The sequence below is a fragment of the Miniopterus schreibersii genome (assembly GCF_964146895.1).
Source record: "Miniopterus schreibersii genome assembly, chromosome: 7".
NCBI classification, from domain to species: domain Eukaryota; kingdom Metazoa; phylum Chordata; class Mammalia; order Chiroptera; family Miniopteridae; genus Miniopterus; species Miniopterus schreibersii.
The window spans coordinates 26,291,993-26,318,839 of NC_138108.1; the positions used below are offsets into that span (position 1 = coordinate 26,291,993).

Here is a 26,847-nt window from a genome sequence, read left to right on the forward strand (position 1 = left end):
TACCATATAGATTGAAGAATATTAATATCATTTTGGAAACAGGTAACTTTTTCTACCAGAAAGCTCATATACTTTGACTAAGCTCTCCATATAAGCATTCATTATCAGATATTTATTGAGCACCCACTTGATGCTAGACATCCTTCTAAATCCTGGAACAGAGCAGTGAATAAAACAGTGGGTCTCTTTCTGTGGCATTTATATTCTAGAGAAGAAAGACAGAAAATAAACATATTACATAAACAGTAAAATATAGATAGTATTTCAAGCAATTACAGTACAGGTAATAAAACCAAGGTAGTATGATAGGAATGACTGTGTAGACTTTACACTGAGGATTAGGAAAGACCTCTCTGAAGGGTGACTTTTAAGCTGACTGACAAGAAGAAACACGCCATGCCACTATCGAGGTAGGAGCTTTCTCAGCATAAGCCATGGGCAGGACAAGCTGGACAGGTTTGCAGACCACTAAGAGGGCCACTGTGGCTAGAACACAGTGGGTAAGGGGTAAACAGGACATTTGAGGGCCAGAGTAGACATGGGTTGGATCACAGAGGACTTTGCAAGCCAGAATAAGTAATTTTGGTTTTATTCCAAGTACAAGGGATACCAGGGAAGGGTTTTAAGCAGCACAGTAAAAAGTTTTGATTTTTTTTAGAAGATCACTTAGGCTGCTGGTAGAGAATGAATTGTAGGTCAAAGTCTCGTGGCAGTGAAGATGAGAGAGAATATGGGTTTATAGCAGAAGAGTTGATAGAAGTAGAATGTATATAGGTTATTATTGAAGATGGTATCAGTAGAATCCTCCTGGCTCAGATATCGAGTACTGTGGGAAAGAGAAGAATCAAGGATGACTCCTTGACTTTTTACCAAAGTAGTTCACTTTCCTGAGTGAAGAATAATTGAGGGCAATAGGGAAGGAGAAAAGAGACTTGTTTTGCCCTGTCAAAAGGGCATGCCCATTAGAGATCCTGATGGAGGTGTCAAGGAGGAAGTTGGGTTTGTGAATCTGGAGTCTAGGAATCATTGACAAATAGATGGAGCTGCAGGAGGTTATCCTGAGAGTGTATATGCACAGAGAAGGGAAGGAGGTCTAGGATGGAGGCTGAGCAGAGGGGAGGAGTCTTAGAAGTTTGAGAAAGAGCGATCAGGAAAGAAAACCAGGAGAATGAAGTGTCCTGGAAGTAGGTTATAATCAATGGGAGGGAGTCATCAACAGTGCCAGTTAGAGCTGAGGGTTCAGTATACTGTAAGAGCAGAAAAATGACCACTGGGCTTGATAACATGGTATGGGAGATCATTGATGTGTTGACAAGATTGATGGGGATAGAAGTTGGAATGAAGTGCATTGAGGAGAAAATGTAAAGTGAGGTACTGGCTATTTTGGCTGCAGATCAGTCCCTGTAGACGTGTGTTTTGAAGGGGGATAGGCAATGGGGTAGTGTCTAGAGGGGCATTCAGAATAAAGTGAATGCATCTTTATGTTTTGTGTTAGTGGATATGATCTAGTATACATTATCTACATGACATTGCTAATGCAGGAGAGGGGATAATTGCATTAGACAAATCCTTGAGTAGATGACAGCAGATGGGATTTAGAGCACAAGGCAGGGGCTTAGACTTCACAGCAGCAGGGGCACTTCATCCAGAAGAGCAGAGAGGATGTAGAGAAGATGTGTCTAGAGGCAGCTGAGTGGCAGGTCTGGCAATGAAAAGATGAGTCTGTTCATTTCTGTTTTTATGCATTTGAATGTTTTCTTTATGCATGTGGTCAGGAGGTGGAGGAGAGAGGTAACCATATGAAAGTCAGTCAGGGACGTAAAAGAGTTCATATATTAGAGTCATGTAGCAAGGTTGCCTGGCAGTATTGAGTCCCATGCAAGTTTTGTGGTCATGAGTCTGAAGTAAGATCAATGAGCATCCTTGTGTTTGGTTTTGCTTTACTTTTCCTGCAGCTGGGTGCAAGTATGGTCTAGGTAAGTAGCTCAGTTTAACTGCTGTTGAGCTTTGCAATGGGGTACAGCAGAAGGGGAGGAAGATGGAGTTAGAGGTGATTATAAGAATGAATCAAAGACTCTAAAAGGATAAGAAGGATATTGATGACTTGGGGTGATTGGTAGAAAAATGAGTTGGAGGACTTGAACAGAAGGATTTCTGGAGTGGGAGGACTGGAGCTAGTTAGCTGGGAGATCAGGAGGTGTTTGTGCACAGAAGTACAGTAGTCCTCCCTTATTCACTGTGTCGCTTTCTGAGGTTTCATTCAACTGCGGTCTGAAAATACTAAATTGAAAATTCCAGAAATCATCAATTCATAAGTTTTAAGTTGCATGCCATTCTGAGTAACGTGATGAAACCTCCTGCCATCCTGCTTTGTCCTGCCTGGGACATGAATCATCCCCTTGTCCTGTGAATTCATGCTGTGTGTGCTACCTGCCTGTGAGTCACTTCGTTAGTCACACAGTGCGTGGTTCAAGTCACCCTTAGTTTACTTAACAATGCCAGAGTCACATAACTTTTATTTCAGGATATTATTATAATTGTTCTGTTTTATTAGGTACTATTGTTAATTTGTTGCTGTGCCTAACTTATAAATGAAACTTTATCATAGGTAAATATCTATGTATAGGAAAAAGCAGTGTATATAGGGTTTGGTATACCGTGGTTTCAGGCATCCGCTGGGGGTCTTAGAGCATATCCCCTGTGAATAGCGGGGAGTTACTGTGTGCCAAGGCAGGACACATGAACATCTCAGGAATGGAAATCTCTTTGGAATTTAATGCTAGTATTTTGAGGGTTTCTCCACCGTGCAAAAGTGTCATTACATTCTCAAGTTATAAACTTCTGATGGGAGAGGTATTAGAAGACCCTCTGGACCTTTTGCTGGTCAGGATGGGTTTATGGGTGTTGGGAAATGTGAACATCATTTCTTCTACTTAAAGATCTAGGAGATATCACCTAAAGCATTGATGTTAGGCGACTGTGAGGTCTAAATCACATTTATGTGGCATCATTTTAAAAGGGAGTCTGGAATCTGTAGAAAATGTTGACGGTGGGTGCTGAATAGGCCAACATGCTTGATATACAACCTGAGTGAAAACTTGAAAAAAAAAGTCTGCCTTACAATCTGGCTACATATATTAAGCTAGGAGACAGACATGGCTCTACGTTTGTTTGTTTTTAAATTCTCTCCAGAAGATCTGAGACCCCTTGTATTTTGTTGTTCTTTCCTGTGTATTTCCTGACACCCGCTGGTCTTACAGCCGTGGTCATCTTATTTTCCCTGCAGAGAATGACTTTTCCAGAATGTTTTGGTTCATTTCCTTGAGAGCTTTTAGGCTTTAAAATTTTTTCACTGATAAAAGATGGCTGTAAAACTTTAGGGAAGTGACTCAGTCTCCTAAAACATATTTTGTAAGTTGCTGAAGACTTTGTAATCAAGTCACATTTTGCATAAATGAGCTGCATCATATAAATGTCTTTTTGAAAGGACATTTTAAAAATTATGGCATCTTGAAGATCTGAAGATTTGCACTTACTGAATCTTTCATGTGATGAGATGAATTTTTAATGGCGAAGCCTACCTTTCCCTGGAAGTCTTTTTATATTCTATGTGTGTACCCAAGTGAATCTGAAAAGCAAAAATATTTAGTGATCTGCTGCTTTATTAGGATAATCATGTTCCTTAAAATGCATTTATTAAATACTTTCTTTCACATCACATCCATTTCCGGAGAATCAAATCGCTTAGTGGAGTGTCATTTTGGTAGTCTGTGGCTATTTGGTACTTACTAGCTGTTTCTTTGCCCGGGTTCTGCCCGACCCAGCACAGTTAAAAGTGGTCATCAGCTGAGGAGAGCCACAGAGGGGAAAAACCCTCCAAGGAAAAGAAATCTATCTGTTAGTTAATTCTTTATTTGGTTTACAAATATTTAAGTTTCCTTCATAAGTACATATTTGACCTTCCAAATTAAATTGTTGGCCATAGAAATTTTGTTTGCTCTGTTTTAGTTTTTTTGGGGGGAGGGTGCAGGGAGGGGAGATTCTGGGCCGTTGTTAAAGGTATTTGAGGTAATTTGTATTAGGTATCATAAAAACATGTCATTCAATATGGTACATTATACACTGGGGAAAAAGCTGTTAAATGTAAGACAGAGAAACATTATGAGGCATAATATTTCTCAAAGCAATCAAAGCAAAAGGAGCTGAAGTAACTATGCCATGTACACCATTTACGGCTGGAAGTCTCTCACTGGATTTTTGTGTTGGACAACAGATCCACAGTTTTTTTGACTGCTCAGGACTGCTGTCCCCCCAGGTAAGTCCAAGGTCTATTAAATGACCAGGTACTATATAGCTGCTTGATTACTGAACTTCTGACTACAGCATGCCATTTCTTTTTCCTTTAGAAACTGAAGGTTATTATAGCAAGTGTTTTCTCCTTAGGAAGCCTAGTTATTGCTGGTATTGTCTCCATTTGATGATCTTATATGAAGTGGTAACCATCCCTTGATTCAGTGTTTTAACTTATGTGGGGAATTTCGTTTTCCATTGGAAATCGTATTGGTGAAGAAAGTATTGCAATAAATAGACCTCTCTAAAGTCACAAATGGAAGCCCTTTAAATGTTCATATTTCATATTAAAACATCTGTGAATGCATATTGTTACCTGACATGATATGGTGAAGCATTTGGGAAGAAGAGGGAGTGATCCATATTTTTAGAGGTAGAGTTTTAAAAGAAAAATTTTATTTAAAAGTTGCTACAAGAGTATTATATTTTTTTTGGAAAATTTTGAACAATGCAAATTGTTTCTCTTTCTCTACCAAAGGTAAAAAGTACTAATCATGGATTACATATATGTGTGTGTGTTTCTGTGTGTGTGTGTGTGTGTGTATGTGTATATATATATATATATATAAAAAACAATGCACACACATGAACACCCATGTACATATATATGCACTTATAAACTTTTAAATAAAAATGTATCATGCTAGATGTATTCTTCGGCAAATTGCTTTTGTTTTCATTTTGCAGTGTGTCTTAAACATCCATCCATCTCAATATTCATAATACCTCTTTATAATACTTTTAAACTTTTTCATAATACTCCCTAATATGCTTGTACCATAATTTACTTAGCTATTACCCTATCGATGGTCATTTGGATTGATGCCAAAATCTGATATAACAAATAATGCTGCAGTAAACATTTCCACACTTATATTTTTTGAGTATTTGTATCAGTATTTCTAAAGAAACAGTTTCAAGGCATGGAACTGCTGAGGCAAAGAATGTGTACATTTAATTTGAAGGATACTGCTAAATTTCCCTCCAGAAGCACTCTATCAATTTAAGAAAGCCTATTATTAAGCATGAAATTAAATTAGAAGTTGCTCAAATGATAGGGGTTAGATGTGTGCTATATGATTAGGGCATACATCACAGATGAAGTTGTATACCTTTTCAGGTTTTATGGAAATTTAAAATTTGTATTTTAAATATATGCCAGTTGATAATAAAATAGGAAATATTTTAAACTTTATATTTTTCATTTTCTGAGAATGCAGGCGAGTGGCTCAGAGAGAGGGCAAAAGAGTCACCCTTTGGTCTTGGAAACGGAGATGAGTAAAGGGCGTCTTTATTAGGAGCAAGATGGTATTTCGTCAGGTTTTCATGATTTTTAAGTAAGCTAACGAAACTGGGATCCAGTCCAGGAAGGCCTTTGTGCTAGGACAATACAGATCTTTAGGCTGAGGAATAGAAGTAGAATAACAAAATTTCCTGTGCATACTTGGTTTATAAAAATAACCTCTTTGAAAGTACATGTTCAAGTTTCAAGTATCCCGTGCTTCTGAACTATTTCTAGGCTATCCTGTTTCAGTCAAAGGGCTTGATTTTAATACAATACACAAGCTTATCTTTCCACTCACGAGCAAGAATGCTGTGTCTTTTCCCGAGGTATGCAGGCATTAGTCATATACCCTACCCTCCTTCCTTCAGCACAGAATCCTTCCTCTGTCTGTCCCGCTTCCTTGCTGATGTACATGCAACAGGAGCGAAGCAATTTCTCTGCAGTGTGGGCAGTTAGAGTTAGGCTATCCCTTCTGAAAAGGCCTCAAGAACCTGTAGTGAAGCTACAAAGGCACCAACCACTGTTTACTATGATCAGAAAAATTGAAATTTGGTTCTTAGATTTATGAAAAAATTTCTTTACAGCTGGCCTGAGGGAGGGAGCCAGTGAATTTCTTATAGGACAAATTCCAGTGCTTTCAGATTCTAGCATATGTTATTATTCTAGGGGGTTCTCAGTTATTAATCACTCTTATAATTCATTTATATATGATTGTTGAATATCTGCTATATTAGGCCCTTCTCCAGGAGTTTATTGAAATCAGAAGGCCTTTCTTGTGCTGAAAACTTGGCCGCATCTAGAACCACTATTGTCTTGCCTAGAAAATGTTAGTAGACACGGCAGTGAAAGGCTATTGAACTGCTTGTTCAAAGATGTGTTAATATTATATGCATATATGCACAACCCAAGGACATGGATAGTGGTGGGGAGAGGGACTGGGGAAGGGGATGGGACAGGGTGGAACGGGTCATTGGGGAGAAAAAGAGACATCTGTAATATTTTAAACAAAAATAAAATTAAGAAAAAAACCCAACAACAAAAAACAAAGATGTGTTAATAGGTACTTATAGTTTGAAGTACTCTTTTGAAAACTAGTTAGGCCTACAGTTCCAAGCGTCTGTCAGTCCTGCTTGGGAGCCTGTGTGGGTAAAACAACAGCAGGAATGTTCAGTAGGCCTGGGTTTGAATCCCACCTTTGTCACCTACTAATGCCTTTAACATGGGCAAGTTATGTAAATGTAGTTTTGTTGTTTGCAGACCGTAACTCCTGTGGGACTGGGGAAAGAAATGAATAAATGTCCATGATGGGCATAGCACTGTATTTGACCTGGAGGATGAGCTTGATCTTGAGTTGCAGTTCTTGTAGTGGGCACTTCATTCTCAATTTTATGCAAACTAAAAATTGCCCTTCCCAGAATTTTGCACCAGAGTGTACCTACTGCAGGTGAATAAATAACGCTGCTCTCTGGAGGGTTAGCCCACAGTAATCTGCTACCAGGATGGAATTATTTTACTTAACCTCTTTGTAATATATGTAGGCATGCATATAGAAATGCGGTTTAAAAAGTCACAAATTAAATTACTTAATGTATCTTGCCGCTTCCCCTTCTTTAAAACTCTGAAATAAATTAGCCCCCAAAAGATACACTGCATGTTCCTAATGGGACCAGGGACGCCCTGGCTCCGTGTTCTCTTGGGTGTGCATGCTCAGCTTGAGAGCCACAGCCCGAGAGAACTCTAGAACTGTCGAGGCCTGGGGGCAGTTGTCACTTTGAGATTAAGCATGGATTGTTTTTGGCCAATACGTCATCACTAATTGAAGCAAAATCATGTAATAACATTGGATTGTAAACATACGCTGGTTTGGAAGCCATACTTCTATCTCTGTTTTTAAAATTTAATTCTCCTGTTACTGAGCACCCGAGTCTGTGGCCCACCGCGAGCCGTTCACTCTCATCGGGGAGACACATCCGCAGGAAGAGGGGGTTTAAGGGGCTGGTGGTGGCAGGCAGCAAAGGGGAGGGGAGGAGGCTGGAGGGGGGAGGCGGGGTGGGCAGCAGGGAGGGGGTACGCCCGCCTGGGGAGTCATGCGTGCCCACCTGGGGCACGAGGGAGCACCCTGGGTCTGGAAATGATCTTGGCTGGACGAGAAGGACTCCGATTTTGGCTGGAAGGCTACTGGCCCAGGGTGTTGAAGACGAGACAGAATGGCCAGGTCAGTGTGAGGGAAATATTTTGATTTTGCATCCAGCGAAACAAAGACCTCTAGCAATTATGTGACGGTTTTAAATAAACATATAACAACTCCAGTCAGGGGAACTATTATATAATTACTATCGGTTCCTGTGAAAGCAGTTAAGACTGAGAAACAGCTTGGATATGAGAAGGGAAAAGAAGAAAAGCCCCTAACATGCCTTCCTTTCCAGCCAACCGGATGCCACCCATTCTTGAAACTCCAGTCGAGTCCTCTCTGAACTTCTGTGAAACGGGCGCTGGGTTTCAGTCCAAAGTCTAACCTTTGTCTCTTAAACATGTCACATCCTGTCCACACCGCTCGCTCTTTCCCGCCTCATGCAGCTATGAACCCCTTGATATTCTGTATCTTCCCTCTGTCCTGCCACACTGCATCAGCAGCCCCGTTCTTGCACGTGTAGGAGACGCCACAAAGGCAGTTTTTGCGTTTCGTTTTTGAACTGAAATATATGCAAACCTGGGCCTGTTATATCGCAAGACAGCAATTTGCTGGGACTGGCAGGGACAGTGCCACAGCCCCGACCAGTGACCGTACTTATTTCTGTTTCCTTCTTTGCCTCTCTGAACCTTTCTGCTTGGCACCACCCTGAGGAAATGCCTCTAGGCAAGTCTCTAGGTATCTGAGGGCATTAATGAGGCCGATTGCTCCAATAGAGGAAACAGTAGGGGTACTTTCTTAGCTCATGTGGAACATTTAAAAATTATTCTTTAGAAGATTGAAACCGTCCTGTGTGTTGCTGTCAGATGCGTATACGAATGCCTGTTTCTGCATGTTTATTTTTATCTTCTGTATATGCAGTGAGTCTTTAAAATAGCATTTCTGAACTCTTCTTTATGTGATAATTTACTATTTTTGGTTCTGTATATATATCCTTCCATCACTTTGTGAAGAGACCCTGGGAATTGACCATGTATGTTTATCTAAAAACTATTTCTGTAGTATGAATTATAAACTCACTTTTATGCTATTACTTTTATCTATCTATCTATCAATCAATCAATCATTTATTGGATTTAGACATGTGAACTTCCTCTCCTCAGCCTCCCCTCCCCCCAGCCCCTGGCAACTACCATTCTACTTTCTGTCTCTATGGACTACTTTAGGTAGTCAACTCGAGTGGAATCTTGCAACATTTGCCCTCGAGGTTCACCCATGTTGTAGCAAGTGTCATAACTGTCTTCCCTTGTAAAGGTGAGTACTCTTCCATTGTTCGTCTAAACTACATTTTGCCTCTCTGGTCATCCATCCGCGGACGCTGGGTTTCTTGCATCTTTTGGCTGCTGTGAATGAAGCTGCTCCGGACATGGTTGTACGAATGTCTGTTCAAGGCCCTTTTCAAGTCTCTTGGGTACATATCCAAAGGTGAAATTGCTGAATCACGTGGTTGGATGCTTAATTTTTGGAGGAACTGCCACAATAGCTGTACTAATTTTCATTCTCACTAGCAGTGCATAGTATTTCCAGGATCTCCCCATCCCCATCAATACATATTTTTTGCTTTAGAAATTTTTTCTAGTAGCCATCGTGATGGGCATGAAGTGGCGTCTCACTGTTTTGACTGGCATTTCCCTGGTGACTAGTGATGTGACTCCTCTTTTCCTTTGCTTGTTGCCCAGTTGTACGTCCTTGGCAGGAAAGTGTCTGCTCCTGTCTTTCTCCTTTTTTAACCAGGTGGTTGGTCTTTTTGACACTGAGCTGTAAGGGTTTTTTATATAATTCGGATATCAATCCTTTAACAAATATATGATTTGCAGGTATTTTCTTCCATTCTGTCCGTTTTTCACTCAAGTGTCCTTTAATGCATAAAAGTTTTTAAATTTTGGTGAAATCCAACATACCTGCTTTTTGTTGCCTGTGTCTTTGGTGCTGTATCAAGGTAATTATTGCCAATCCAGTGTCATAAAGTTGCCCTGTGTTTTCTCCTAAAACTTGTATAGATTCGGCGCTTACATTTACATCTGGATCCGTTCTGAGTTGATTTTTGTGTGCGGTGTGAGCTGCAGGTCCACTCTCATTCTCTTGCCTGCGGACTTTCATCTTTCCTGTACTTGTTCAAAAGACTGTCTTTCCCTACTGAATGGCTAACATTTTAAAAAATAGTATTTGTAAATCAGTTTTTTCTTTCTTTCGGAGAGGCGTTGTCGTGTATTGTGCTGATAAGCCTGAGTTCAGCTCTGGCTCCGCTGCTGTCTGATCTGGGCAAGTCCCTTGAGCGCATGAGCCCGGATCCTGGATAGACCCTCCACCCGCCCGGCTCGTGCTTCTACTTCGAGGGGTCTGAACTCTGAGGACTAGAGGGCTGCTGCTCATTGACTTGCTGGAGTTACAGCGCCAACCCCAAGTTCAGGCAAAGAGATGGAGGAAATGTATTATTCTCAAAGTCAAGATACAGTAGAATTTCATTTCCCTTTATCTATTTATCTTCCACCATGTAATGAGAAAAATAGAAAACAAATTCCACTCTACTTTCACTCTTATTATCTGTAATATTTTTTCTGGGGTAATTTTTCTGGGGTATAAAAGTTTTGAGAGCAAAGAGTGATATTTTCACGTCTTTTTCTCTGTTTATGCACTGTTGTTTCAGTGTGGATTTCTACTGCTTTTGCGTTTCTGTAACGTTTTCCAGCAATATTTGTGAGTCATAGTCGTGGCATTTGACATTTTTGTATTTTATATTTTAAGGGGAATGATTTGTGCTTTTTCATTACATCTCCTGCTTCTGAGATTTATAAACTATTATTTTGTTGTTTCAGAAGATGGAATATGTTGTGTTACATTGCTGACAAACACTAACAAATAAATCTCTCTTAAGTTCTTGACTTGAACATTTACTATTAAAATATTTTTCTTTTATATATCACATTTTTTTAAGCTTCTGTACATAGTATTTTAATTAATGAGTATAAAACTTAAAGAATTAGAAGGATCCTTAGAGACCATAGAGCCTTGACAGAGAAAATAGGCTTCATCTTACATGCATGCCTGAGCTGAAGGTAGAAGCTCCATAGAGTGTTATGTTCAGTGGGACTGAGGCTTTATTCCAGAAAGAGTTGTATGACCAATTAGTGATGTTTGGCATGGATAGGAGATGGAGAGCAATATTATTCAAGTTATTACCAAACTTAATATGATCTATTTTACAGGTTTAAAAGACTGAATCTAAAAAGAAAGTGATTTGCAAAGTCCAGACTAGAAAATCCTCTTTTCTAAATACTTAGCCCATTCATCACAAATAAAAACAACATATTTGCCTAGTGTGAAGCCTTAATCTACTCGTTTCCAAGTATCCTGTTTGTTATGGTGACAGGTTTTGTAGACATGTGTGTTTGTTTCTAGAGTGGTGAATGCATTGGCCCCATCAGGCATTAAGTATGAAAGTGCTGTATTAATAAAAAACAAGGTCGTAGTTGGCATGACTTCCCCCAGGAGGCTGAAGATGCACTCATAGTACTTTCCCTGCCATGTTATGAATTAATGGAAGTGTAATTTCTGTTTTACAGATGAGAAAATCAAGGCACAGAAAAGACTAGTAACATTCCCAGGGTCACTTCCAGTGTGGTTAGTATTCCGTGCAGCAACTTTTGCCCCTCAGTCTGAGAAGTGATGAAGCGGCTGCTGTGAAGTCATGATATGTGATAATTTTGGGGAGTGCAGGGAGTGCTCACAGAAATGTAAAACTAATTCCCTCTGAGGATTAAATTACAATGTTGACATATTGACCATGCCAAGCAGCCTTATAGAACTTGCAAGGTTCTCGTGTCTCTGGATCACTAAGGCAGCTGGTAAAGAGTGAGGATTCCAAAATCCTGTGGCCTATATTTAAATCTGATGTGGCCATTTCTTCTCTGTGATGTTGGACCAGCTGCTTAATTTCCTTGAGCTTCAGGTACCTCTTGAATAATTTGGGTATTGTAATAGGGTCTACCTCCCGGAGTTGTAGAGAAAATTGTAAGAGCTAATGAATAAAAAGTACTTCATACAATACCTGACATCAAGGAAGTACTGAATTAATAGCTATTATTATGCCAAGCCCAGGCTGTAACAGATCCAGGGTTTGGAAATATTCAAAGAGATTATGAAAAAATTGATCAGAAAGGGTCTTGGATAGCTGTAGAAACTTAGAGTAAACAGTATGGTCCTTGACAGTATGCATCTGTCTCTGTCTAGGGAGAGGATGTGCTGGACCACGGATGAGGTCTGCCTGGTCCCAAGGGCCAGAAGTTGTGCGTATCAGATGGTATTAGTCAGAGACCTTTAAATATCTGAAGTCTCTCCCTACTTTGGAACTCTTGCTACCAAGCAAACTTATGATGATAACTTGGCCTCCTATGTGGTTTTCCTAGAAGGCCAAAGGATGTAAGAATGAGGCCTCTTTCAAAGTTACATTTTCTTTTTGTTTTTTCTATTTTGTTTGTTAGTTTATTTTGTTCATCAGATTCCAAATATAAGTGAAATCATATGGTACTTGTCTTTCTTTGACTGGCTTATTTCACTTAGCATAATACTTCCAGGTCCATCCATGATCATCCATGATGTTGCAAAAGGTAAGATTTCCTTCTTTTTTATGGCTGAGTAGTATTCCATTGTGTAAATGTCCCACAGCTTTTTATCCACTCATCTTCTGATGGACAGCTGGGCTGCTTCCAAATCTGGACTATTGTAAATAACACTGCCGTGAACAAAGGGGTGTATATACTCTTTCAAATTAGTGTTTTGGATTTCTTCAGATATATTTCCAGAAGTGGAAACACTGAGTCATAAGGAAGTTCTGTTTTTTATTTTTTTGAGGTAACTCCATACTGCTTTCCACACTGGCTGCACCCATCTGCATGCCCACCAACAGTGCATAAGGTTACATTTCTTTTTCAACTTAGTCTGCCTTTCTGACTCTGACCAATTCTAGGGGCCTGACAAGATCAAAGCTCTTGCTGATCCATTAGGAAGATTTGGAATAGTGGGGATTTCACCAAGTCACAGTCCCTCAAAGTACATTCTTCAGGCTGTTTGTAGGTGTGACGTGATAAAGAGTCTCTGGTCAAATCAGTTTCGGACACCATAGAAGTCAGGAGACTTCTGGGAGCTCTTATATTTGCTAATGAAGGTTGTGAACCTCTAAGGGGTGTGGTATAGTGTCCACCACATTCTACTCTTATTGACAAGGAGCCCCTTTTACTAGTAACTTCTCAAAGCACTTAGATTTCTCCAAATACATTTTAGAAAATGCTGTACTCGTAAGGAAATATCTCTCTGTAAGGCTTCTTGGTAGCACATCCATTTGCTTGCAACAGACAGCTCCATAACACAACAGTTAATTTCATATATGGAATATTCTTCAATTAATGCCATGAGGTCACTGTGCCATATGGAGAGAGAAATCAGACATGTGTGAAAAATTTGCCCTGAATGGTCCATAAAGTGACTAATCCACAACAGATTGCACTTCAATCACAGTTTATAATGTACCAATCCATGCTTCGAATTCCAGGAACTGTTGCTTTCCTGTTGCCTGTGAAGGTCATCCTGTAGAGGGGTTTATACTTCTGTTCAGTCCTTCACAGGGGTGCTCCTCAGGGTGTCAGTACCACCCCCCCAGTGCCAGTCCTCTCTGCCAGCAAAAGTTAACTGATGTCAAGAAGCAGCTCTGGGACCCAGGCCGGGTGGCTCAGTTGGTCAGAGTGTCGTCCCCTACACCAAAAGGCTGCAGGTTCCATTCCCCATCAGGCCACATACCTAGGTTGTGGGTTTGATCCCATGTAGGGGCATGTGTGGAAAGCAACCCATCAGTGTTTCTCTCTCACCTCTCTCTCTCTCTCTCTCTCTCTTCCTCTCTCTAAGATCAATAGAAACATATCCTTGGGTGAGGATTAGAAATAAATTTTAAAAAATAAATGAATTGACACCATAATTCCATTTGGAGCAGGTGTCTTTGGGTCGATGACTTGAGTACTTGAAGTTTTGAATACAATTTTTTTTTTTATATCTTTATTGATTTTAGAGAGAGAAAAGGAGAGGGAGAGGAGAGAGACAGAAAAATCAATGATGAGAGAGTCATTGATTGAGCCCACAACCCAGGCATGTGCCCTGACCGGGAATTGAACCCCGATCGCCTGAATCTTCGGTCGATGCTCAACTGCTGAGTGACGCCCGGCCGGGCCTGAATACAATTTTAAATTTACTCAGATTCAAACTAGTTTTCCTGTGACATATTTTGCTTCAAATTTTTTTTCTCTCTACCCTTACCAGATATGTCCTGCATCTGTTTGTCCTCTGGAGGTGCCTTATGATGGATGATACTTGTGTTTTTTAGTATCTTGAGACAGTATGTCCTTAGTTACAAGGTCACTTTTTGGGGCAACTTCTCTTGATAAATAAAAACTTTCTGAATTGAGTACTTCATAAATCCATAATATAAATAATATTTTCAAATGAATAGTTGATGATTAAAGATAGATTTGCAACAGAAACACAGAGGATATAGAAAGAAAAGTGATGTCAAACTTCATTTTTTCTGTATTACTGTTTTTGTGTTTCTTTGTCATACTAAGCCAGATTGAAGCCTCTTTTCTGATTATTAAAGTAATGCAAGTTCATTATAGACAAGTTGGAAAATATAGAAAAATATAAGGAACACTTGAGTATTCCAGCCAAGCAATAATTACTGTGAACATTTGGGCACATTCCTTTTACAACTTTATTTCAATAATTATTATATACATTTTTAAACCCAATTAAGTTATTATACATATAGCTCTGCAGTGTGTTTTTCCACTTATTATATCATGAGCATTTTCCATGTCATTAAAAATTATTGTAGCCCTGCCAGGTGTTGCTCAGCTGTTGAGCATCAACCTAGGATCCAGGTGATTGGGGTTCGATTCCCGGTTTTGCGGGCTCGATCCCCAGTAGGGGGAGTGCAGGGGGCAGCCGATCAATGACTCTCTCATCATTGATGTTTCTGTCTCTCTCCTTCTCCTTTCCTCTCTCTGAAATCAATAAAGATATATTTAAAAAAATTATTTGGAAAGAAAAAAAATTATTTGGAACATTGCATGATGGCTACATAATATCCTGTAATATGGTTGTGACATAATTTATCTATTCATTTATCTTGGATACTTAGATAGTCTATAATTATTACCGACTGTGATACAGTGACCACTGAATTTATATAATCTTTGGTGGCACATATTTCTTGAACATGCATCTTAATTGTGCTTATTAATGCCATGGCAGATAATTTATTTTTCATATGTAAAATAATTCTTTCCTGGTGTTTCTGCTGCCCCCTTCCCCGCCTTGTACTGAAGGAAGTTTTTAAATTTAAAAAACAATAGCTTTTTTTAAAGTTTGACTGAGATGTTTATATATAAACTCTAAAACAGACTGGTAGGTACAATTACAGATCCTGATGAGCGCAGTTTATAATGGAAATGCTAGCAGACCCTTAAATATAGTTTGGGAGGGAAGGGTGGGAGTGAATCCAGTTGTTACAGCCTGTTCCAGGAAAGGCATTTTGGACAAACGCCATCTGCTTTTACAAAGATGTCTTGTGATTTTGGTTTTATCTGCCTCACTTAACCTTTCCCAAAGTGATTGCTGAAACAAATGCATGTAGCACAGTAAAAGGAATTAACATAGTTATAATTCCTCAAGTTAGTTGAAGAAAGGCAGTTCTTTTTCTCCAAAGATGTTACTTGGATTTTGCTAAAAGTCCTGACTTTAAGGCTGGTTTAATCATGTCAGGTAACCCAGATCTGGGTGACCCCAGGGGCCAGTTCATCTAGCTAGCTTCCTTCCTGGTGGACTGTCCTTAATCTGCTTAGTGTGTTTGTCACAGAAGTAAAATTCTAAAAACTTCTCGTGATATGTCAATGACTTAGAGTCTTCCCTGCTGAGAATAACATTAATATCTGAGAGTTTACTGACAGTGAGTATATACGCTGTGCCGGGCACCGTCTACTTGCCCATGTGGCTTTCCAGTCCTCTCAAAACTGTGCTCGCTCTGCAGTGTTATCCCCATTTTGTAGATGAGGGAACTAAAGTTTGAGATTAATCATTTGGCCAAGGTCACACAGCTAGTAGGTGTCCCTTTTAACTGCAGAACCAGTGCTATGCTGTATTGCCTACAAGTCGTCAGAGAATTCTCAGTCATATCATTAACTGACTAAATGAGAAAATGTCTTAAATTGGATTTTAAAATGTTAAGAAAACAATAAACAAATGTAGCATATGACCATTTACAACTACTAAGTGTCGTAGAATGAACTTGGATATTTAAAGTTTGCCCTTTTTCTCCTTTAAAAAGGGGACACAATAATGTAGGGGGTAAAAATCCTCATTTTTCATTCATCCTGGCTAGAGATCTTGGCAGTCAGGAGTACAGTTGCTATTACTGTGCCTTTGTCTGTTGTGTGCACAGATTCATACTCCCAGGTTCTCCATCGCTTACCTTTTATAAACACCGTGTTGCACTTGGAAGGGGAAAAGTTATTCTTGGCAACACTCATAGAGCAGAAGTAGCAACTGGGAGCCCCTACCAAGGGATGCAGTGATCCCACGCAGGAACTGTAAGACTGTGTCTAGAATTCAACTAGAATACTGTTTATAATACTGTTCAGTAAGGGAGACAATTATTATTTAGAGTTTACTAGGAAGCAGGAAAACTGTACAATGAGATCTGTGTCCCATGTACTGATGGCTGGAATAATTTATTGATACGTGTGCTTCTTATTACTGTTATCATTGCCAAATATTGTGAAAATCATTAGAGAGCTGATAGGGACCCAGTACTAAATTGACCATTAAAAGCCTGCTTTTTGAGAACAGCCTGAAATAATAGTTTTCATGTCAGCAAAGATTCACAATAAGGGATAGATACCCTATGTACACCCTAAAGTGATAAAGTTCACTGCTGAACATTTTTATTTTGTTTTACAAAATAAAAATAAATATCAACTATTAGAAGAATTAAATGCAATAAAAAACAAGCTCTATAAAGAATAAGCCTACATTTTCTTTACTAGATTGAACAGATTTAAAATTACTCTGACAAATGTCTGTAAAAGTTTCTAGAGGCTTCCACTCAATTTCTGTACTTATCTCAGATCATAAACAGCCAGTTCATGGCCCAGCGCTGGTCCATGGCTCATATTTTAAGGAGCACTGTTCCAGACTTAAATACAGATGAAGACTTTTATTCTCGTGTTAGTGTCCCGGACTGTTTTCATTTCCCCTGTACTGGCTTGTCTTCCTGTTATACTTTTATTTTTAATTTATTTTTATTTTTTTAAGTATATCTTTTTTAAGTATATCCTTAGAGGAAAGGAGAGGGAGAGAGAGAGATAGAAACATCAATGATGAGAGAGTCATTGATCGGCTGCCTAGCCCGCAACCCGGGCATGTGCCCTGACCGGGAATCGAACCCCGATCGCCTGGATCCTAGGTCGTTGCTCAACTGCTGAGCCACGCCCGGCCAGGCCCTGTTATACTTCTAAAAAATGGATTGGAAGTAATCATCATGAGCATTGTTAGGTTAAGGAACACTGCAAAGCTACAAAGCTGCATCTCTTTTTGAGTTCTCTAATAAAACAAATTTGTAAAATCAAATGTGACATTCACATACATGTGTACATCAATGTACGGCCCATTATATTTTGAGACTCCAGGCCAATATCTCTTAGAGTATGGTGTAAGGACCACCTGTATCAGAAGTAGCTGGCGTAATTGTATAAAAATGCACACTCCTAAGACCCACCCTATTCCTACTGAATCAGAATTGCTATGGTTTGCTCTTTGGAGTCTGGATTTTAAACGTGAGTCTCACCAGGTGATTCTAATGCACCATAGAGTTTGAGAACTACTCCTTCAGGTGTGGGAATCTGTGTATGGGATTCTGCGTCATCCACCATAGTAGCATATTATAAATGCCTATTCTGACCGTGTTCACCAATGTGAATGTATTAGAGTCTCTACATGCGTGAGTTCAGCAGAGAATCTCCAGGGTATGGGGTCATTGCTATTGCAGCCGTACACAAAGCATTATTGGGAAAAGGTAATGTTCTTATTTTACAGACAGAAACAAAGACCACATATATACAAATAAAAGAATTTTATATCTTTCTCTATTGGTTTCATCTTATTTTCAAAGCTTTACATATTTAAAATCTATTTTTAAATTCACCCTACTCTACAATAATGTACTTTTATTTGTAATAAAAAATAGTATAGCTGGGCCCTCGTGGCTCAGTGGTTGAGCGTCAACCCATGAACCAGCAGATAATGGTTTGATTCCCCATCAGGGCACATGCCTGGGTTGCAGGCTCGATCCCCAGTAGGGGGCATGCAGGAGGCAGCTCATCAATGATTCTCATCGTTGATGTTTCTCTCTCTCTCTCTCTCTCTCTCTCTCCCTTCCTCTCTCTGAAATCAATAAAAAAATAATAAAAAAAATAGTAGAGCTACAGAACCCATTAGCCATGCAATTAAACAGTTATGAATTGAATGAGGGAGGTGGGATTATGTATAAACTACCTTAATATTTTATTTAAAAGCACTTGACATGAATATGGGGTTAATACAGAACTTATTGATGAGGAAAATATTATATTCTAACATGTTAATACCAAATTCACCCATCAGGGCAAACATCCTATTTTTAGAGCTTCAACATACATGTTAGTGAAAGAAAGGGGGCACTGCTGTAGCTGGGTCTTTAATTCTGTAGTGGAATTACTGAAAGGAAAAGAACCTCATCTAGTCTTATTCACGTGTGCCTTGCAGAGTTTTGGCATCTTACATCTGCTTGTGTGTATTGATCTGTTAGCAATCAAAAAGGGAGGGTCATTTATTCTTATGTATGAAAGCAATGGATCAGAATCCTGACGTTTTGGCTTGAATGGATATTGATATCCACGAAAGATGAGAAAATTAGTTCTTTGGGGAATTTACTCTCTTCCAAAAAGTAATTAAAATTTCCCAGATAAATCTGCAAAATAGTAAGAAAGTAACGTGTCCATATTTACTTTTCCTGAACTCAGAGTAGGACAGAAGTGTTGCTGTTGTAAAATTGTGCCGGCTCCTGGAAAATCTTCCTCTGCGCTTCTCAACCTCGCCTCTGTGTGCCCTCGATCAGGTGGCTGGACCTCTCCCAGCTGTTTCCTCAACCTGGGGCCAGTGACACCTCTCCAAGCTGCTGAGAGAATTCCATCAGTTAACGAATCTGAAATCCCCAGCGCAGTTCTTGGCCCTTGGTGAATGGTAGTTAGTTATTGTTGTGGGAAGTTGTGTATTTGGGAAATGTGTGGATAAGCTTTAACATCATGCAGACTCTGGATTTGAAATCCAGCTAGTTTCTTGCTATGTTATCTAGTTCGAGCAGGTTATTCGATCTTTCTGTCCCCCAGCCTTCTTCATTTGTGAAGCGAGGATTGTAATAACTGTGCTAGAAGGTTGCTCTGAGGATTAAATGAGGGAATGTGAGTACACACTTCCAGTGCCTGGAATGTAGTAAGTTTTTGTTATTTTTAGTAAATTTGATTGCCTACCATATTCTAAGCTAAATTTTAAAAAAACACATATTTCATGTGCATGTGTCTGTTTGGTTTTCATTTGAGGTCCTCCCCTTGATCTTTTAGCAGCTGACTCATTTTTGACATATTTTCCAAAACCCTTTCTGATTTACACACAAGCTGATGTCTAGCTCCATTAGAAGATTTGGGGAACCTGAAAACACAGTGGTGATGAGGTGAGCATTCATCTGGCTTCTTTATGAACACAATGTCAGAAGGAAAAGCAGCTGATAAAAATTGGGACAGACAAGCAGACACTTGCTGCAAAACTTAAATAGTGCACTTGAGTGATGTCAGACGCAGAGCATAAACTATTGATTTTTTCCATTGTCCATTTGTATTGCAATCTAAGAATTATATCTTTTCTCTGTTTTATTCTTAAAAAATATTCTGTGAGCTTTGGGAATAAGCTACTTTAGTTAAGTGATGTCTTTCTTTTTCTATGATTAAACCTTTCAGCACCCGGGAATCGCAGCCCCACTCCCCATTAGCTTCGCTAGATCAATAGCTTAGGATGTTGAGACCTGTGATAACCAACTGGGCTTTCAGGAGACTTTGTGGCGATGAGAGAAGGGACAATTTCCATTCCCTAATTTTTAAGCCTAGAGGCTTAAAACTTCTAGTTTGTTCTTTACCGCCTCGCCTCTCCCTTATCCTCTGTGCTCTAGTCCCAGCAGTCTTCCTTCGGCCTTTGAAGGTGCCACTCTGCCTCCCACCATACGACCTCTGCGCAGCTCCTCTGGATGGAAAGATCTCTCTTTCCTCCTCCCACCTCTCCCTGCCTTGCTCCTGGTCGTCCTTCAGAGTTTAGTTCACACACCTATTCCTTGAGGGAGCTTTCTCTTCTTCCCTGGCCTGGGTCATGCCGTGCAGGCAGCTCAGCCATTCCCTTACAACACTCTCTCCTTCCTTTGTAGCACGTATCATAATAACTAACCATTTTATATATGTTATTTAGTGGTCTTTTTCTCTCTCTAAAATAGAAGCTCTGCAAGAAAGGCAGAAGCTGTGCTTGTCTTGTTTACAGTTATCTCCCAGTGCCTAACACCATGTGATAGAGTAAGTGAAAATGCTGAGGTGTTCTAGAATGCAATATTACTATCAGTGCGCTTCCCTGTTGGTTTGTTGCTGATTTTCTTTTGGCCTGTCTTCCCAGAGGGGTGTGGGTTTGGAGAAAGGAACAGTAGCATATGTAAGTTTTGGGGTTTGACACTGTGCTTCTCTGGCTGTACCTTCACAAGCCAATAGCTTACTGTGATTGAGAGGGTACTGGCTGAATGACCTGTGTTTGAGAAATACCATCCCCGTGAAAGGGTGTGTGAATATGATGGCCTTAAGTCTGAGCTCCAACACGTATCTAACCTCCCTTGCTATAAGTTTCTTTCTTGATCAGCTTGGAAATCTCATTCCATTAGGACAGTGGCTTATGCTGTGGGAAAGTGGGTTTCCTTTACATAGGAAAATAGCCTGTTTGTCATACATCAACATCAGTGACACGTGGGTGGACCAGAACCTAGAGTTCAGCTAAAGTGACATATCTGGAAAATGTTACAATATTTGGAAGGCGAAGAATCATGGCTTGGAGGGCCAGAGTGGTGGAAGCATCAGGTGGGGTCCAGAAACTGGAAGTGAGTGGCGGTAACAGCTGCACCGTGACCGGAGTGCGTGAGCCCAAGGAGAGTCTGGTGGGCCATAGCTAGGAAGTAGGCAGGAGTTCAAGATTATATACTTCCTTTGAGGATGAAAACAGAGAGGCTGACATTGCTGAGAAGTCTGTTGTTCATAGGCTGTAGTTATCTTTGAGGCCAGTGAATCATGCTTTCTAGATTTATTTTTTCTAATCTCCTAATGGTGACTGAGGCCACTGTGGGCCCGTTGGCTACCTGTGTATTAGTGAGGTCACTGGCATTTTCAGTGTTATTTGAGGGAGGCAGCATATTGTAAATGAGCATAGGCTTGAGTATCATTCAGATCTACCTTTAAATCCTGGCTGTTGTCACTTCCTCTCTGTGAGCCTCAGTTTCCTCATCTGTAACATGGGCCTAATAACACTGTGGACCTCAGCCTTAGAGCACAGTAGCACTCGTTAGAGATGAAAGCATCTACTATGTGTCCTTGGTACATAGTAGGCATTTTGTACATGCTTGCTATTATTGTTATTTGCTAGGACACACCCACCCAAAAATCTGCCATGTATTGTTCTAAGACTCATGGGTTTGCATGTCTGAAAGAGGCCTGGTCTGGGGGGGGGATTCTGCAGTTCAGGCTTGCTGTGTTCACTCAGTCTATTCCAGAGCCAGCGCAAAGCTCTGTGGGCCCTTGAAGCTTCATCACAAACTATGTCTGGGTTAAGGGAACAGTAGGGAGGAGACTGCAGCCACCAAATGTTGTATGGAGCTCAAATCCAGTCTGCCTCTCTACATAGCAAAAACATTTGACAAACGAGGACATTCATCTTGCTTTCCTGAAAGTTTGCTAGAAAGATAGGGTCTTGCATCCTTTGGTTGCATTTACCCATCAACCAGCACTTAAAAATTGCAGTGACTTCCCTGGGTGAGTCAACAGCTTTAAAAGGCCCCTTTCTACATTAAAGCACAATGCATCTGAACCAGGGATCCCCAGCCTCTTCCCAACATTAGACAAGAGCACCAGCTAGAGGGATGATTGTATTTAGTTTTGCATTAAAAGTGAGATCTAAAAATAACTTCTGGATTGCTAACCACAATTTTGGCTTTTCATTAAAGCTATGCAATGTTTGAGTTTGATTCCCTTTTTATAGTTTGAAATTACAAGTCCACAAACTCCACTCTGGATTGGTTGGGGTACTGTAAGCCTATTTCAGTAACCTAAATGAATGTTATATCTGATTAATGTAATTAGTAAATTAGACTTCCCAGATAGTGGCCACTATTTTGAGTATATCAAACGAGGAGCTCTCCTCTTCATGATAAGTCAGCTTGTTGACATCAGTCCACACACAGCTCAGGGGTGTGTGTGTGTGTGTGTGTGTGTCTACACACATAACTCATTCTTTGGAATTCTCCCATGGAAAAGCAAAGGAAGGAAGCTGACGGGAGGATGGGGCGATTGCATCCTGTACCCTTTCCAGGGGTGCGGCCCCACTGCCTCAGCTGAAGGGACACTGAGAGGTCCTGTTTTTTCACTTAGGATGCCTAAACAATGATAAGTCTTGATGAAAGGCGGCAGCGGCCCTCAGTGCTGTTCCTGGCGGGGCGGGAGTCTCCTGGTTGAGGTCTTCTCGGCTCCCACATAGTATTTTATTTCCAGAGCTTTGGGGGGAGAAGAAAAGAAAGCAGGAGCATCAGTGCAGTGGACCCGCCGAGCTCTCAGAGCCACGTTAGGATTCCAGACCCACCCTCACCTCAGTTCTGGCCGCTCCTATGAATGAAGTTGCCGGTGGGAAGGTCAGGTACATGATTTTCAGGAGAAGGAAACATGTCTCTTTGCGCTGCTTCCTAAATCTGACTTGAAACGATGGCGGCTACTGTGGCAAAGGCAGAGAGGAGCTCTTTGCGATTATGTGAGGTAAGGCATTAGAAGGTTCTGTGAAATGAATTGCACTGTCGCCTGATTTCTGTGTCTGTTTGGGATTTACAGTTCTCTCTGCCTTTCTCCTTGAAATGTTCTTAAATGTGGTCCCCTTCCAGTTTGCTTAGGGACAGTTATTAACTTGCCATGTGATGCATTTATCACATTTAGTCATTTGACAATTCAAAACAGGAGATCAGTGCTGGGATTAAAATACGTAAAACTTGTAGAAATAAATGTGCAGTCCCTTCATTGTGAGTTTCTAGAGTCCTGCTGGTTTTAAATAAATTATCTTACTATGGTGTCAAGCACAGGTCCTATAAGAATGCTTTTGAAATGGCATTTGATTGAGTCTAAATAGATTTCATGACAAGTTATCTGCCTCCAGAATAATTGATGGATTTTAAAACTCTTCTCTCAGGCAATGAGATGTTAAAAAGAATTTATTTGTCATATAATGTTTATATGGACAAGTATTCGTAGATAGTCACATTCTAGAGGCTGTTGACAACAATCTTACAAAAAGAACTTTAACTTGAGAATAAAACCATGTCTTTTTAAAAAGATTTCCTTATGGCCGCTGTGGCAAACTGGCCCACTTTTCTGTAGGCCTTCTAACCTGGTTTAATTAATTATTTAAAAACTGGGATGAAGCCCGGCCGGTCATGGCTCAGCGGTTGAGCGTCGACCTAGGATCCAGGCGATCGGGGTTCGATTCCCGGTCAGGGCACAGGCCTGGGTTGCGGGCTGCATCCCCAGTCCAGGGCTTGCAGGAGGCAGCCGATCAATGACTCATCATTGATGTTTCTCTCTCTCCCTCTCCCTTCTTCTCTCTGAAATCAATAAAGATATATTGAAGAAAAAAAAACTGGAATGAATACAGGGCAAATTTTCAGTTCTATTCTAATCCTTTACAAATTAGTTTGTCAAATAAAATTTTAATTTTTTTTGGCTATAAAATGACAATCAGTGGTTCTCAAGGGGTTGAGAATTTTTTTTCTTATTGTTGCATAGGATGCAACTGGCATTTAGTGTCTGAGATGTCAGAGTTCCTAATGCATTGGACAGAGCCTCACAAAGAATTATCTGCTGGAATGCCAGTAGCACCCTCATTGAGCAACATTGGTATATTCTCAGTTTAATTAAAAATAAGTTGACAACCTAGTAAAGATTCAGGTGAGCAGCCTAATCTCCGAGAAGGTCATTCGTCTTTTGATTAAGCCATTTGGGGAAGGACTGATAGGGAGCATCCCACTTCTGCAAAATTATTCTTTAGGATCAGTAGCAATGAATGTTCCAGAAAGGTTGCTCCCTCATACTTTTAATTAATATATTCAGACCCAGTAGGATTAGCTCCTACAAAGTTAGCTATTGCAGTTCTCGATCCTTATTATATGAGCTCATTAAATCAAAGGAGTAATTTACCCCTAACCGAAGGATGTTTTTGTGCTAAACATAATATTTTATAATGGCTGTACATTTCTCAGAGTCTTCTGCTGTCATGTGTAATGTAAAAATAACATCCTGGCCCTAGCCACTTTGTCTCAGTAGTTAGAACATTGGCCTGTGGACTGAAGGGTTCCGGGTTTGATTACGGCCAAGGACATGTACCTCGGTTGCAGGCTCTATCCCCTAACCCCGGTCAGGGCGTGTGCAGGAGGCAACCGTCAGTGTCTCTCTCTCTTTCTCTCTCTTCTCCCGCTCTCTCTGAAAAGCAATGGAAAAAATATCCTTTGGTGAGGGTTAAAAAAAAAGTAACATCCTGTAGGATCTAGAGGTTGCTTTTAAACTTCATTTAGTATTAAAAAGGATTACGTTTGAGTGAGAGCATAGTGTATGCATAGTATTTTTAAAAAGTAATTAGAGGAAAGGACGGATATGTCATTAAAACACTGTCATTCCTGACAACATTTTACACGCGTGGTGCTGAGACAGTTTCCCAAGTTAAGCACTGTGTCCCGAGCCCGGGTTTTATTGTGCCGGGAGGTGAGGGCACCTCTCCAAGCCTTTATTGAGCCAGGCTTCGAGCTCGTTGGCAGGCCTCTAAGCCTTCGGCGATCTCCCGTCCGAGAGCTGGGCGGCGGCGAGACGCTGAGACTGCGCCGTGTGGGCAGTGGGCACCGTGAGCTGTCGCTGTACGAAAGCCGGCGCTTGTGTTGTCTGGTCGTTTGACAGCCTTTGCTTAAGAAAGCAGAGTCTCCGAAAACATACAAATAAGCTTTCTTTTGTTTTAATTTATGCATATTTATGAGAAATTAGAATGAAACAAATCTATTTAAAACAAATAAATTTTAAAAGTAAAAATTAACAAAATGAAGTTGTGCTTTTGAGTATTAAAAATAAACATAGCCCTGGTTGGTTCAGCTCAGTGGTTAGAGCATCGGCTCATGGACTGAAGGGTCTCAGGTTCGATTCCTGGTCAAAGGCACGTGCCTCGGTTGCAGGCTCGCTCCTGGGCCCTGGTCTGGGCGTGTGTGGGCGGCAAGCAATCGATGTGTCTCTGTTACATCGATGTTTCTCTCTCTCTCTCCTCCCTCTCCTCCACTCTCTCTAAAAAAATCAATGGAAAAAAATATCCTCGACTGAGGATTAAAAATAACAATAACTAAAAAAAATAAACATAGATAGCTCCCTTTGAAAGAAGTATGAAATGGATTGAAAAATTTAAAAAACACACAACATGGTTAGTTCCTAATATATGCCAGATTCAATACTCCTCACAGCTTTCTGGGCTAGGTGCTGTTATCATTTTATAGAATAAAGAAATGCAGTCTCTACAGTTTTAAGACTTGTCCAAGGCCATACATCCAGTAAATGGGAGAAATAAAGTTTAAACTCAAGACTGCTGTTTCTTGACGTTCTGGGGTCTCATGCTCGCCTAGCAGACCCAGCCTGGCCACGTCATTGCCAAGCGGTGTCCTCCTGTTCTAGCACCTATAATAAATAATATGTACCTCAAAGCAAAAAGCATACTTCTCCCGGCGAACAGAGGGAATGTGTGGACTAAAATGCTGGTGATATAGTAAGTATGTTCTGCTAAGTGTTTTATGGAGTTGTAAGTGATGGAGAATTATATTTTGACTGATTGAGGTTGAGTGAAAGTGGGACTTTCAGGAGTTGGTGGAATAAAGAGAGGGAGGAGAAGAGCATGGTGGACTTAGGGAGTGAGATTACAGGATGGTGGTTGATTGGAGAGAGCTTGGAGGTGGATGAGTCACCTCACAGGGTCACTGGGCTGCAGAGTCTGGACTTGGTGCACAGCCTTTTGCACCAAGGGTGGCTATTTATAGCTGCCGCAGCTCTGTCTGCACAGGAAAGATGGATATGGGAGGAGGGTCATGTTTAGGTTATGCTCCCACACTTGGTGCTGGGCCTGCGCATGAAGCACTGGGAGCCATCCTCTCTTGTCCTTGTGAAGTCCACTTTGCAGGCAGCAGCCACAGTGATTTTTTAAAAATGCAGATCATGTCACTCCCTGCTTTGAATTCTTCAGTGACTTTCCATGATCATCCGAATATAATCCAAACTCTTCTCCATAGATAGCACGGTGTAGTGTCGAGGAGCATGGTCTCTGGGCAAGACAGTCTGTATCTACTCTGCACGTACTAGTTTCGGGATTTTGGGCAAATTTCTTAACTTCTCTTTGCCTTAGTTTCTCCATCATTAAAAATCTGATAATAGTACCTCAAAGGATCATTAGCAGTTTCAATGAATTAATAAAGGCAAAACAGTAGGACAGTGCCTGGTACCTAGTACGCTCTACAGTGTTCGATATTATTATTAAGGTCTTCAAGGTGGCCCTGCCTGTCTCTGATCTCGTCGTCTTCTACTCTCCGCCTCGT

The 26,847-nt window shown here is 40.5% G+C and overlaps 1 protein-coding gene across 7 annotated transcripts in view; it reads left to right on the forward strand.

Annotated features, from left to right (window-relative positions):
* The window catches only part of HECW2 (HECT, C2 and WW domain containing E3 ubiquitin protein ligase 2), a 292,351-nt gene that overhangs the window by 124,066 nt on the left and 141,438 nt on the right, over positions 1 to 26,847 (forward strand). Inside the window, exon 1 of one of the 7 annotated variants that reach the window (XM_081142787.1) lies at positions 22,578 to 23,002. The exons of the other annotated variants lie outside the window; for them this stretch is intronic. The gene's annotated coding sequence lies outside the window, so the exon portion shown is untranslated. Of the gene's footprint in view, positions 1 to 22,577; positions 23,003 to 26,847 lie in introns of those variants that run through there. 7 annotated transcript variants of the gene reach the window in all.